General features: G+C 43.2%; 1 protein-coding gene across 4 annotated transcripts in view; it reads left to right on the forward strand.

Moving 5' to 3' along the window:
* Positions 1 to 14389, forward strand: part of APP (amyloid beta precursor protein) — a 208467-nt gene that overhangs the window by 18049 nt on the left and 176029 nt on the right. The gene's annotated exons all lie outside the window — the stretch shown is intronic.

Consider the following 14389-nt stretch of genomic DNA (forward strand, 5'->3'; position numbering starts at 1 on the left):
TTACTTACTTTTAAGTAATTTTTAAACTTTTAAATTCCAGAGAATAGTTCCAGATAAATCTGCAAGTTAAATTTTGGTGTGATACCGTTGCCTTGGCTGCCATCAGATGCCCCTACTCTTTCCCTGGAATTAGGCTTCTGGCAAGGTATAAGCTTGTCCAGGGGGCTGAAAGGAAACGGAAGTAATTGGGTGTCGGCACCACTCCATCAGAGTATCATTTGTTCTGTTTGCATTGTGCTTGTCCAGAGTCTTAAGATTTGCTTTGAATTCTTGCCTTTATTTTGCCCTTTGCAGAAGTGTGGGTGGGGAGACCTCCCAGGATCTCTGTCCCGTTGCCAAGCTCTGTGGTTCTGGTGCTGCTCCCCTGAGATTCTCCTGCCTCTCTGGGCTGGTGGGTTGCCAGGATCCATCAAACCAGCTCCAGAGGGGCTTGTGTCTTCTACACCAATGAAAAATCCTGTTCTCACTTATTGTGCAGTCAGTAAACTCATAAGTCTTGTGAGATTTGTTTTCATTTCAGTGTTGTCTTTTTTGGTGTTCAGCTTCTTTTATCTTGCTCTAACAGTTTTAATTCTTATTTAAGGAGCAGCAATGCAATATAAGGTTCACTTAGGGAAAAAAAAAAACAAAAACACCCATCAACGCCCCAAAGAAGCACCACTCCCACCCACACTTCTCACTAGCCATCTTTGAGAAACATTGTGTCACTGGTTTTTGTGACTTTTGACTCTTGATTCTGTTTTCTGTCACTCAGAGGCTGCTTTTGGTCATGTCAGGAGTCAAATTGCTGGTCTGTCTGAAGGTGTTCTTTGAGGGTAGGAAAATGGAAGATTTTACTTGCTGCTCTGTGGCAGGTGTTGTAAGAACCAGATTTGAATAGTTTTCCCAAGTTGATGGGAAGGGGCAATAAACAACTTACTGACTTACTGAGTGTCTTTGGAAAGCTAGTGATTCTCTTGTAGGAATCCAGGGGAAGAATAGAGAGAAAGCCTTATAATTACAAATAAATCTTTATGTGGTTTAGCATTTCCTAATTAAAAACCCTCTAGATTTTGGGCATGTCTACCTTGCAGATTCATCCTTTGTCTTTATTTCGATGAACAGTATATGTCATAGAATACCAAGTTTTCTTCCTAAGTCAGGTGGTACAGAAATCTAGAAACTGGTATGGGTTTTTTTGAGTCAAAGTATTCAGAAAAGAAAGGGGGAGAATGTTGAGTCAACTGTTCCCGTGACCTCAATTACATATTGTTAGTGGATATCAAATACCAAGCCCCAGGATTGACTGACAGGGGCTTCTCCCAATCAGATCCCTTCTGGAGCTGCAAACATTTCACTGGCCAGGTCCTGAGGGGGCAGGAGTGGAGTTCAGACCAAGGAGAAAATCTAGACCAGGTCTTTTAAAATGCCCTTTTTATAAGGGGATGGGTTGTGGAAAAGAAATCTCTCTGTTGCCACACCGACATCTGGGGGTGAGTTGTGTCTTTGTCTTCTTGCCCCTCACCCCCCTACCTGCAATCTAACAACATATCATAAAAAAGCATGTAAAAATTCCACTGGAAAGTGTCTCAGTATTTTGAGACCTCTGCAGCCAGATGACTTAATGGCATCTAAATTGGTATGGTGTCAAAAACATAGAAAGCTTTGAATTTAGTGGGCCACATTCCCCTTGTTGTTCTGCTTGTGCTTTGAAAGGAGAAGGTGCACCTGGGGTAAGAAGAGCATGCAGGCAGTAGTGCCCTGCCTGCCTTCTTGGATGTAGCTCTTGAAGTCTATAGGAGATGCTGTGCTGTGTATGAATTTTATCTTTTCCTTTTTGGAACTGGGGAGGTCACAGCTTTCTGGAGCTGTTCCTTGAAAATAATGTTTATTGTTTCTGTGTTACTTTGTAGACTTTATTTAAATTGTAGGTAGGGTCGAGGTGGGTGTCACTAACACCATATGGGGAATTCTGACTACACAGGTATGTCTTTCAGTATGTCTTCTCTTTTCAGAGAAGGTTTCATTTTAGTCATTAAGGGAGTATCAAGGCCAGAAGATTAAAAGAATGTAGAAGTGAAATAGGAGTTAAACTAAGCGGAGTTAAGCTACTAAAATTATACATATCTTTTTAAATATAATTGTTCAGATTTGTACTGGTGGTTTGTTTTAGTCTGCTTGGAAACTTTCTCTTTACTCTGTTATTTATTGTCTCAGACCTCAAATGATGCTTAGTTTCTTAATTAAAAAACCACCAACCATGAAATTTTGGTGGGCTTTTTTTTTTCTTGGGTGGGTGTGGTTGTTAGGTTGTTTTTGGTTTGTTTTTTTTTTTTTGGAGTGGTTTTGTGTGTGTTTATGTTTCTGTTTTTATTTTTACAGAACCCTTGGTAGCTCCCTCTTAAATATACTTGAAAAGTATTCTTGAAACTTCCCGTGTAGGGGGATAGAATATAAGAAAATAAAGATAGTGTAGAAAGTAATCTTACCCCTAAGGAGTTGCAGCTGGGCCAATAATCAAAGATTAGGAACAGGCCTGACTTTTAACAGGCCACAGCTGTAACCAGTGGGAAGAAGAATGCTATAAAAGAGTGGGGTGGCTGGTTGAGAAGGGAACTGGAGTCAGTGGCTGCCTTGTGAAGAAGAAAGAGTCAGTGCTCTGAGGAGCAGCCCACAAGAAACACTGAGAAGGTATGGAACTTTTCTAATATGAGACAACAGTATGGAACTCTTGTGATAAGATGACAACATCCCATACTGAGTCTCCCATTTTTTGGTGCCTGGAATAGTAACCGTTGTCTTTTTACTTTAGATATTAGCAGGTTTATGTACAGTATGGTTATAAATTTGTGCTTGAAATCAATAATGCAATTCTGCAGCTTGTGTTGTTTTGATTAGGTACTCAGAAATGCTTACCATAATTGCTAGATCACTGGCACTCACAACACACAGCTGTGGTTCTTAGGAAAGTGCTCACTTAGAGCATACCACAGGAATGTTTGAATTTTTTTTTTGACATAGCTAAAAACGCAGTGTTAATGAAAGAGAGATTGTCATTTAGCATAATAGTGCTTCATCTCAGTGTCCCCTCAATTTTCAGTAAACCTTTTCGTTTTGTAGTTGGTTTCCTTGCTAATGCAAGGTATATTATGACTTGTGTGAAGAAACATTTAGTATACATACAGGTTTATGTCTTTTTAATAAAAATATATGCTTTTGTGTAATGGTGGTAGTTACTGGGGATTTTTTATTTGTTTGATTTTCTGCATGTAGGTTGTTAGATCCATATACTACATGAATCCCTAACACCTTCCTGCCACTGACACATTCAATAGTTGGAGTTATCTGCAGAACTGATTGTGAGTAGGAAATGGGTTTGGTTGCCTGAAACTGTTTGAAATATGTAGCCCAGTTGTACTTGAAGGTACACATACATCAAATACTTTATGAATGTTGGCTTAGCAGACACACCCATGTCTCTGTGTGGATTTCTCTCTTCCCAGTTAATGATGAGAGGCGATAAGAAAGGTGAATTAAAATCACATGCTTTGCTTGTGATGATTAATCGTAGGTAAGGTGATGCTTCTTAAGTGCCCCCATTGGCTTTGATGGTGGAAAGTCTTACAGACACATATTTGGTCTTGTGCTTAGTGTGTCCTCTACACCATCACTGCTGTACCCCCCACCTCTGCCACCCTCCTTCACTCATGCTTGAAGCTGCAGTGCCAGACACAGGGTTCATCTACATGTGATGGTTCTCTTCCAGAAGCACCTCCTCCGAATCCTCTGCTTGGATGGTGTTTGCCATCCTGCTTTAAGTTTTGGTTTATAATTGCATGTGGGTGTGTTTGACCTGGGTTGTTGTTTTCCTTTCTCAGTGTGCAAGCATACAGGTCCTACACAGATGATTTTTCTGAGATGTCAGAAGGAAACAATTTTCTCTGAATAAAATTTAGCTCTTGAGATGATCTTTCAGAATGGGGGGAGCAAGTGTGTGTTGATGCCCTTGTCTCCTGGGGAAGTTGTGGCAGACCAAAGAGCATAGGCTCTGGGAAGTTGTGGCAGCAGCTCTGGCCACAGAGAGCAACACATAACTTTCCCAGACATTTTCCTGGGGAAGGCTGTGAGAAGATCAGAGAAAAGAATGAGAAACATTTCTTACCTCTACTTGCTGCACCTGTTGTGCACAGGTGGAATGTGTTATGGTAATTTGTTTACCAAAGGGTAATTTCTTAATTGGATACTGGATGGTGTTTGGATGGATGGACCAATTAGGTCAAAGCTGTATCAGAGTGTCTCTAAGGGTTACAAGTCTCTCAATAAGTATAGAATAGTGTAATATAATAGAATAAAGCAGTTGATCAGCCTTCTGCAATCATGGAGTCAATGCTAATTATTACCTGGCTGGGGGCCTGTGGTGACAGGAAGTCACTACAGTTCTCTTATTAGCCACATCTTTTTGCCAGCTTTGCCCATACCTTTATGAAGTGAGGCGCTTGTTTTGAACAGTTATGGCTTTGAGAGATATACCCCCCTCTGTCCTGGAACTGATACCCATTCTGAATGAGTTTATGCTTCAAGTCAGTGATAATCAGTCTGCCAGCAGGTTCAATGGGTCAGTGGTTATTTCTAGTAACTAATAGGTTATTTCTAGTAACTGCCAAAGTAAATAAGGAAAAAAGACCCGCTTAAAAAAAGCACAGCCTTTCTAGGCTAGGATGTACATTTTGTACACCTGTTTCTAAAACCTCTTGGAAGGTGAACTGGAAGCGGTCATGCTGAGCCTTGTTTGGCTGTGTGGCATGTGCTGCTATCAGTTGATAAATCCCAGTGAAAAAGCCTGTTAAGCTTTGAAGGGGAAAACATCACAATGAAGCCTTGAAGGGGAAGACAGCACAGTGACCATAGAGGATAGATGGGTCGATGTTGTGGTACGGGGAGGATTGGTTCAGTGCTTTGGTTTGAAACTCTTCCAGTCTTGCCTTGAGTTCTGTGTTCAGCTTTAGGCACCCCAATATAAGAAAGATCTAAAGCTGTTTGAGAGAATCTAAAGGAGGGCTGTGAAGATGGTGAAGGGCCTGGAGAGGAAACCATTTGAGAAACAGCTGAGGGCACCTGACCTGGCCAGCCTGGAGAAGAAGAGACTGAGCAGAGGCCTCACTGCAGTCACCAGCTTCCTCAGGAGGAGAAGATCACTTCTCTACAGTGACCAGTGACAGGGCCCAAGGAAATGGATGGAGTTTCAAGGGAAGTTTCATTTGGATATTAAGAAAAGGTTTCTCACCCAGAGGTGGTTGGGCATTGGAACACACTCGCCAAGAAAGTGGTCATTGCCCCAAGGGTGCCAGAGTTCAAGAAGCATTTGGACAATGTTCTTATGCACATGGCCTTATTTGGGTTGTTCTGTGCAGAGACAGTAGTTGAACTTTGATGGTTCTATGATTTGGTGTTTCCTTTTGATTAAAGTTAGTTGCTTTATGCTGTGCCTATACTGGCATTTATATTCAAATCACAAGCATGTGTGAGGAGAAGGTGCTGTTGGGCTGGTGCACTGGGCTTTAGCTGTACTGCAGAATGCTTGGAATGACATCTTCCACAGTGGAACTCAACTAGATAATGTTCTCTAGGAATGCATCCAAAACATGCTGCCCTCTCACAGGTGCCAATGGCACATAACTGGACTAATCCTGATTGGAAATGAAGCTCACTGAGGACTGGTGGAAATAGTTCTGCTTTGCATGTCCTCTCCATTTCTAATGCAGTTGTAGCTGCAGAGGTGGTGGGAGAGCCAATGCTTTGACAGCTTGTAGGGATTCTAAGGTGGTTACCTGCAATGCTGTAGTCAGAAATGTAACAGTGAGTGCTAAAAGAAAAATGTGAGTATCAAACTCCTTTGGAAATTTCTTTTTGATGGGTTGGTTATTGTAAGGAGGTGCTGGCTCTCCTGTTTCTCAGTGTTACCAGACCAATAAAGGCACTGGGTATGCTGTCACCATGGTCAGAACCTGTGGTTAGACATCTCTGGCCTTGTGCTAAGGCTCCAAATAAAGGGGTGAGGAAATAAATAGTGTTTGCAAAGAGAAGTTCAGCTTGAAGAGAGTGTTGATTTTCAGGTTTGTTTTTTTTCATCACTCCCCTTTTTATAGGGGAGAATGGTATGCAGCCATTTGGGGAAGACTGACTAAAGCAATCCATATCCCTTACAAAGCACTTAATGACTCCTTTGTGTAATTTGGGGATGGTCACATCCGTTGCTTCTGAATGAAAGTGTGCTAAGCTGGGCAGTGTGTGTGTCTGGAACCCAAGCTCCCCAGGCATCCCTTCTGAGCCTCAGGGCCTTTGAGACTGTCTGTTGCTTAAAGGAGCAGTGCAAGAGCAAAGAACAGTTGCCTGTCTTGGGGTACTTATTGCATTCTGTTCTGGCTGTGGTGATGTGGTTTGTGTACAATGGTTGAATGTAGTCTATAGCTGGCAAAGATTGATGCCTAACCTGTGTGTGTGATTTTGGTTGGGTTTTCGTTTCTGGTTTTTTGTTTTGGTTTTTTTTATTCGTAGGTGCTGATTACTTAGAATCTAATGAAATTCAGAGAAATTATTACTTCAGACATGGAGCGTAGGTGAAATTTTCTTGTGTGATTTGTTTTTGGTGAAGATACTGAACAGCTTTATAGATGTCAAAATGACCCTTGCTAAAAGGGGTAATGATCATAGAATGTAAATGTGAAAGAGGTGAAATACAAGTCTGAACTGGCTTTGCAGGCTGTTGAGGTAGCAGACTGTGTGTACTTGTGTGTTGTGTATGCATGTTAAAGATAACTAATGCTACTTATGATTAGCTGTATAGTGCCTGTGTGAGGAGAGAGTCAGATGGACAGGGTTCATTAGTACCTCTGAATTTGTATTTGCTTGGGTAGAAAATGTTAGCTTGGGGTTGTCTTCCCTTTTAATAAATATTATATTAAATTCATCCCACTAATATGCTGAAATTTAGTTTAACAGAATGAAAGATGGAGTGTAGCAGGTTGGGCAGTACTGAGTTCTGACTTTATTTTCATTGGTTGTGTCTGCACAAGCAAGTGTGATGTCAGCACCCTGGCATCAGGCAAAATCACAGTAGTGACAGTGCATGTGTAGGGTTGAACACTCCAGCTCCTGGTGGTAAACCAAACAAACAAAACCATCTCTAGAAAATTACAATGTTACACAACTAGAAAAGAAATAGAACCCACTCTGACACTTGTATATAAGACAGTAAAGATTTCAAAGAATGTATCTGTATTTTCATGCTCTTTTGCTGAAAGTTGTAATGCTGATAAATTACTTTATTATCCAGTACTATGCTGTTCATTCTTCTTCACTGAGCACCTGAATTATTTTTCAGCTTTCATCCTTTGTTTCTTCCTAAGAATAATACAGTTAGGTTTAGCAGCAGATAGTGTATAGTTAGCAGCAGAGTTCAGATGTTATGCTTGAGTTGAGGTAGTTCTTAATAATTTTTTATAAGAAACACCTATTTATAATTAATTTATGGTTAAATACTCAGGTGACTTGCAGAAAGGATAATGACCTAGCATCATGTATTTTTCAGAATTTTCATCAGTCTAATTTAAATGCTACTCAACTATTCTTATGTTTTTCTTTACCAGTCTGTTAAGAGTTCCCAGCTATTATTTTCCCTTAGATTTGTTTAATTAAAATAATAATTAAGAAGAAATATAACTACTGTAGTTTCAGTAATTTCAAAAACTTTTAGTGAGCAGCTCACTTATGGCCCTGTATTATAAGTGTTCTTTAGCATTACATAAAAAAAATTACAATCTTGGAAGGAGAGGTTTGGACAGAACTGCCTTGGAAGGAGAGGTTTGGACAGAACTGCCAGAAATGTCTTCTTTCAGCTACTGCTGTAGCTATTTCCCAATGTGATTCCTGGAAGTGCAAAAATAATCAAGGTATGCAATGCATAAAGAGAAAACTGTGGTCAGTTATTGTCATATAGGTGATAGTCCTGGTTTGATGTTTCACTGGTATGCTCATTTTTTCTTGGTTACCTGGGGAGCTTCACTTTCTAGTCTGCTGGGAATAAGGAACAAAAGTGCATTATGTGGGACACTGTTCTCTCAGTGCAGAGTATTTCTTTGCTGATTATCTGTTGACTTAACCAATGGTGTATATTTTAAAACAGTGAAATTAAATGAATGCCAGTTACAAATCTGGTCCTGCAGATAAAATAAATAACGATGTATAATTGAAGCAAATACTATGCTGACTATGTATTTTGCATATCTTGATGCTGAATGTACTTAGAGAAGCAGTGACTGTGTACAGTACATGCACTTCTCCAGCCACTGCAGCACTGATTGCCACCACGTCGTCCTCAGTCATTTTTATAGCTGGAAGAGATACTCTGTCTTACCTGTAATTGCAAATAAGTCAGGCTGACAGAGATGTCACAAGACAGGGCTCTGCTGTGTGTCAGGGCCTTAGAAGCAAGGAAAGGTTTCAGCAGTTAAGGATATGAAGAGGAACAGCTGGATAGGGCAGCTCACATGTGAACAGCAGGCTTTACTTTTGCAGAGAGCAAGCTATGTTTTCAGAAGTATAATAAACCTTAATGGATAATGGACCTTCAGCAAGGGGGAAATGTATGAAGGTGGCTGAGAAAATGGCCTCAAGTTGCACCAGGGGATGTTTAGATTGGATGTAGGAAAATTTCTTCACTGAAGGGGCTGCCAAGCACTGGAACAGACTGTTCAGGGCAGTGGTGGAGGCACCATCCCTGGAAGGATTTAAAAGATCTTTTGTTGTGCTTTAGGAATTATATTCCCCAGTTTAGTGTTCCCATCAAGACTGTCCCAAACCAGACACAGTTCACTGGCTCCCCACCTCCACCTTCCCCCGCCTTCTTGTTCTGGGGTGGAGTTGAGAGTTGGAGGCACAAAAAAGTGAAAATCACTGGTTGAGAGAAGAACAGTTTCTCTTTCTTCTTTTTTTTCAGAAGAACTGGAAAGACCAATATGATAAGAAAAATAAACAGTAACAGCAGCAATATTAGTAACAACAGGTATAAGATAAATGATTTACGTGGAAAGTGAAACACTACCAGACTATTTCAGGATGTGAGATGATATCAAATAACAGTAGTCTGGCCATGCCCTCTTCCTGGCTACTGTAAAAAATAAATCCTGTCCTGACTGAAACTAGAACATATGTAGGTAGATGCAGCACTTGGGGGCATAATTCAGTGGTAAACTTGGCAGTTCTGGGGGCATGGTTGGACTTTATGCTTTTGAGGGACTTTTCCAACCTAAATGATTTTGAGATTCTATAAGCACTTCCATCTTATTGCCAGTGTGTTAAGGGATGATGCTGCAGCCAGTTAGTTCTGTTACTGTCTGGAAGCCTTACATTAATTGGGTGGATTTAATTGATTTTCCACACATCCCCTCTTCTGTAGCACAGTAAACTTGGAATGTGCATATTAATCAGTGCATGCTTTTTTCTCCTGCGTATTGTCCTCATTGCCAGTTGGTGATAATTAGACCATGGCTGTTTGTCATTGTTGCTGACAAACAGGTTATGCACAGGCTCCTGCCGTGTCTTCCTGTGCTGGGGCTGTTCAATGTCATGTGCTGCCAGCTTGGGTGCTTGTGAATTCCTCTGAATCCATTTGGCCCCAATGTGACCCAGATCAAATGTTGCACTCTGTGATCTTGTTACGCTCACATTCTGTAGCTTACCTTGAGTGTTTTGGTGCTTGCCTGACCATACACAAGTTTATTTATCTGATTTTTGTAATTTGTTTGTGATAAACTGAATGGCGAATTAGAAAAAGGGTTAACATTTCTGTTAAAAACTTAAACCCTATGTGATCCATATGCATGTGCACTTCAGTTATGTTTCATTTAGGTTTATGTGGTAGTTCAGAATTATCTTGGGTTGTCTTGAATTATCAAGAGTTATCTTGGCCCTTCACTGTGCTGGTGGAAGGAAGGCCAGGCTCTGAGCCTGGGTTGGTGGCCCAGTTCTTCACTGTATTGACTTTCAGAAACTGACATTCCCTGGGATTCTCTAGTAATCTACATTGTTTTTCAAAACAAGAAATCATCAGAACATCCTCTTGGTGTTGGTCTGTCTTATGAGTATTTTGGTTTATAAGCAGTATCTGTAGCTTCAGTGGTAATGGGTTTCCCAGGGAAGCATCATTCTGCTTGGGGTAAGTGAGGATATTCCTCTCCAGTGCCTTGATCTAATTGGGTGAGGACATTTCACATTTCACCTGTGGGTCTTTGTGAGACACTATCTTGAATTTACTGTGTGTTTTGTTTGTGAGAAAATAAATCTCTATTTTACTATTTAAATTGTGTCCTTGGCGAACTGGCTTAGAGGTTTGTATTCCCTAGAGGATGTAATTGGTGTATGAGATGGAGTTGTCATTGCTGTACCAGTGTATACCAAATATACAGTATTGCAGTCTTTTTTGTGCAGGAAAAATAAAAGGCTCCTTTTGTTTGCTTCTCATTTGCTCAGAATTCGGAGATAGATTTTGTAGACAGCCTAAGTACTGATTTTTATTGGTGTGGTACTGCTTTGCATTCTTTAATTTGTTTTTGTGTTCCTTGAAACTTGGTAGGCATTTACTTTGGAACTGTCTTTGCAAATATTTTCCAAAACCGAATGTAGTATTCAATTTCCAAAACTGAATGTAGCTGCTCTGTGGTGTTTGGATTGTGGGCAGCTTGTGTAGAGTTTGTGCTCTACATATAGTACTCTGGTCAAATTCCCTGTCAGGAGTCAGTGTCCCAGCTTATAGTGCTTGGATGTCTCATCAAGTGAAATAAAATGCATGTTATTTCTGCTTTCACTGCATGTAGAAGCCTATGTTTTCTGTGATGCTTTAATCTTATATTTCCACCTTTCAAGTGTCAGCAGAACTGTCTGGGTAAGGTTTGCAGGTGGTGTGGGCTAATATGGGTGAAAGCGGTGGGAGTCCTTGCCCTCCTTTGGCATCCCCTTATTCTTGTCGCCCTCTTCTTTACTGCATTTGTTCTCTTAGAAAAACCAGAATTAGTTTCTTCTGAAGGGACCTATTGTTGTAGGGTGTGTTTCAGTTACAGCTTGTCCCATTTTACTAATGTCAAGGAAAGAGATGTCCTGTTGTGTTAGAAGGCTCTGGTTTCCATCCCTTGTGAGCTGTCCTGGGCAAAGGAAGAGGAGGAATTTGTTACCTTGCATTTGCACGTGTCCATTTTTTAACATTATAATGTACTAAACAAATTGCCTGTGCAGGCTCAGAATGAAAACATTATGCATGTAACACTGATCCTTTTCAAGAATAAATTCTTAAGTGTTTTTGTATTGTGCTGTGCTGCGGTGCTGGGATGATGAGTTTGCCCGGCTCACGTTCAGCCCCGATCAGCGACGAAGGGGCGCTTGAGGAGCCCGGAGCTCCTATCGCGCCTATGGGTCCCGAAGAGATCCACGATACGAGAGCGGAGGAGGGCGGCAAACGCAGGGAGGCGCAGGCAAGGAAAGAGGGACTCAGCCTTCAGGAAGGGTTGGCAGGTTTATTGGAGGAAGGTCGAAGGGGGAGAAAAAGCAGGGTGGAGGGAGAAGGACTGAGCACCGAACTGAGGGCAAGTGACAGCTTATAAGGGAAGGGGGAGGGCCTGGGAGGGGCAACACGATGGCAAATGAGGGTATGAAAAAACTGATACATAGTTTGATGAACGCATGAGGCTAACAAATCAGCAAAAAACTGGGGAGGGGTCCCTGCCCTTGCCCAATCACTTGACACCCTGGGGAGAAGGTTCTAGAAGGAAAGGCAGGGCTGCCGAGTGATGGACAAAGGCCAGGGGTGGGGACAACAAGACACATCTGATGGATAGGGGAGGGGAAACATGATAGACAAATAACGATAAGAAATTGGGGATTTCCAGGGAAAGAGGGGGAAACTATTCAGGATGAACCAGACCAAATCAAACAACGTTACATCACACACCACCACATCTCCCCCTTTCGCAAACAACAAAAAAAGGAAAGGGGGGACGGGGGGACTAACTTATTATAAGTATCTGAGTTTATGTTCTCAAGGTTCGAATTCGCTGTCCTCATAGGACAGTTCTTGGTCTACAGGCTCCATACTGTCTCCTTCGTCAGGGTCCTCCCAAGAGTTTTCTTCTGGTGAGTTAGGGGGTGCTTGGAGTCGGAGGACTTCCGGAGAGGAGAGGGCTCGGTTAATAAAGTTTTTCAGTACTTTCCATAGTATTGAGGCAGCGAGCAACACAAGTATGAGTGAAAAACATAAATAAACGATTGGCTTCAGGATGGCCACTACCCAGTTTGAAAACCCCCACCCGCGGAACATGTCCCCCAGCCAGTCGGTAGTTTGCGCTTTAATATTTTCAAGATGATTTTGCATGCGCTCAATGGAGACTCTCGCGTCTTCAGCCCTGGATGAGAGGTTGAGGCAGCAGAGACCTTCAAACTCCTCGCACTTGTGCTGGTGTAACAGGAGGAGGAAATCGATGGCGGCTCTGTTTTGGAGCGTGGCTTGCCTCGTGACTTTCTCATCATAAAGGAGGTCCGTTAGGGCGGCTGACGTAAGATTGGCCTGTTTTACAACTCAACACTCTAGGCGGCCCAATTCGCCTAGTGACTTCGCGATCGCTACCCAAGGGAGTAAAACTGTGAGGGCAGTCGCTTTTGTACGGTCCCAATGTTCAATCACAGAGTCGCAGCCTTCATCTAAATTCTTTAAATCCCTTTTGATACGTTTTGAATCGAAGGTCGAATTGAGGCTTGCGCTTCTATTTTGCCAATCAATAATATGGGTCAGGTTGGGTGTAAACAGAGACAGCCGGCCTAATGCACATGGTCCCCCGATAGGATTAGATGGGATTCCCGCCCAAGCTCGGTTTCCGCAAATTAAGAACAAACCATGGGGAAGGGTCACTGCTTTGTCATTCGGGGAGGTGGCTAGAGGGATTTTTTCAATGCGTTTGCACCATTGGTTCGGGAGATAGGAGGCATTGGAGGGGTTCAACAGGGTCAGAGTGCGTGGATACCGGAGTGAGGCAGAGGGGGGGTGTTGGGAACCCGGGGCTTCTCTAAAATATAGAGGATTACCGGGGCTGGGGATATATCGAAAAATGAGGCAAACTGGGGCAAGTGCAGAGCCGAGCAAATGGAGCTCTGGAGGGTTCACCTCAAGAGTAGGTTGTAAGCGGAGGTGGTCTCTCCAGGCGTTCCAAAAAGCAGTGGGGGATTTCGGGGTAGTTCTGAAGGAGTAAATATAATTGAAAGGGGAGGGAAGCTGGGAAGGGGGGAGCGGGATCCCCACGAGGCAAGACGCCATCGGGTCTTCTGCTGCCGCCGTGTTCAGGCAAAGGTGATCTTGCCCCAGGGCTTCCGCGAGGGTCCGCCAAACATTAGGTTTCGGCTGGGGGAGAGTCCATGCAGAGCAGCTGGTGGTGAGCGTGGCCCAAAGGAGGTAGGTGGCAACTAGGTGTGTCTGGGGCCGTGCCATACCTGAAAAACTAAAAAGAGGCAGTATCAGGGAAGGAGAACTGGGTTTTAAGAAACGTGAACTAAATATTCGAATGGTTCTGGCTCATCACTGAATAAAAAACAGATAGGCGGAAGAAGGGGGTCAGGGGGCTTTCTTCGGCGCCTCCAACTGGCGACACGGACTTGTTGCTCTTTCGCCCGGTGTTTCGCTTCCCTGGGCACAAAAGGCCGAACCCACTTTGAGGGCACCCACTTGGGACCAGAAGGAGTGAGGACGCAAGCGTACCCTCTCCCCCAGGTCACCAAGTCAAAGGGCCCCTGGGTCTGCCAAGTCTCCGGGTCCTTAATGAGGACCGGAGGCTTGGCTGTAGGTTGCAGCGCGTTGTGGCTCCCGAAGTGTCTAACCATGGGCGGGTTCAGGCTCTCAAAGGAACAGTTCAAAAAATTCAAAGTGAACATCGCCTTTGAGAGTCTGATGTGAGGGGGCTCTACCTTTGTGGTGGATTTCTGGTGTTCTAAAGTTTTCTTAAGGCTTTGGTGAGCCCTCTCTACCATGGCTTGGCCTGTCGGGGAATAGGGGATGCCTGTTCGATGTTCTATTCCCCATTGCTGCAGGAACTGGCGCAGTTCCCTGGACTTATACGCAGGCCCATTATCAGTTTTGAGCAGCCTAGGGATGCCCAGAACAGCAAATGCCTGAAGTAGGTGTTTTTCGACATCCGCTGCTCTTTCCCCCGTGTGGGCGGAGGCGAATACCGCGCCGGAGAAAGTGTCTATCGAGACATGAACAAAGCTCAACCGGCCAAAGGAGGGAACATGAGTGACATCTGTTTGCCACACTTCACAGCTCGAAAGTCCTCTAGGATTTGCCCCCAGGCCCAATGATGGAAGCTGGTGGGACTGG

This window comes from Molothrus ater, chromosome 2, assembly GCF_012460135.2.
Source record: "Molothrus ater isolate BHLD 08-10-18 breed brown headed cowbird chromosome 2, BPBGC_Mater_1.1, whole genome shotgun sequence".
NCBI lineage: Eukaryota > Metazoa > Chordata > Aves > Passeriformes > Icteridae > Molothrus > Molothrus ater.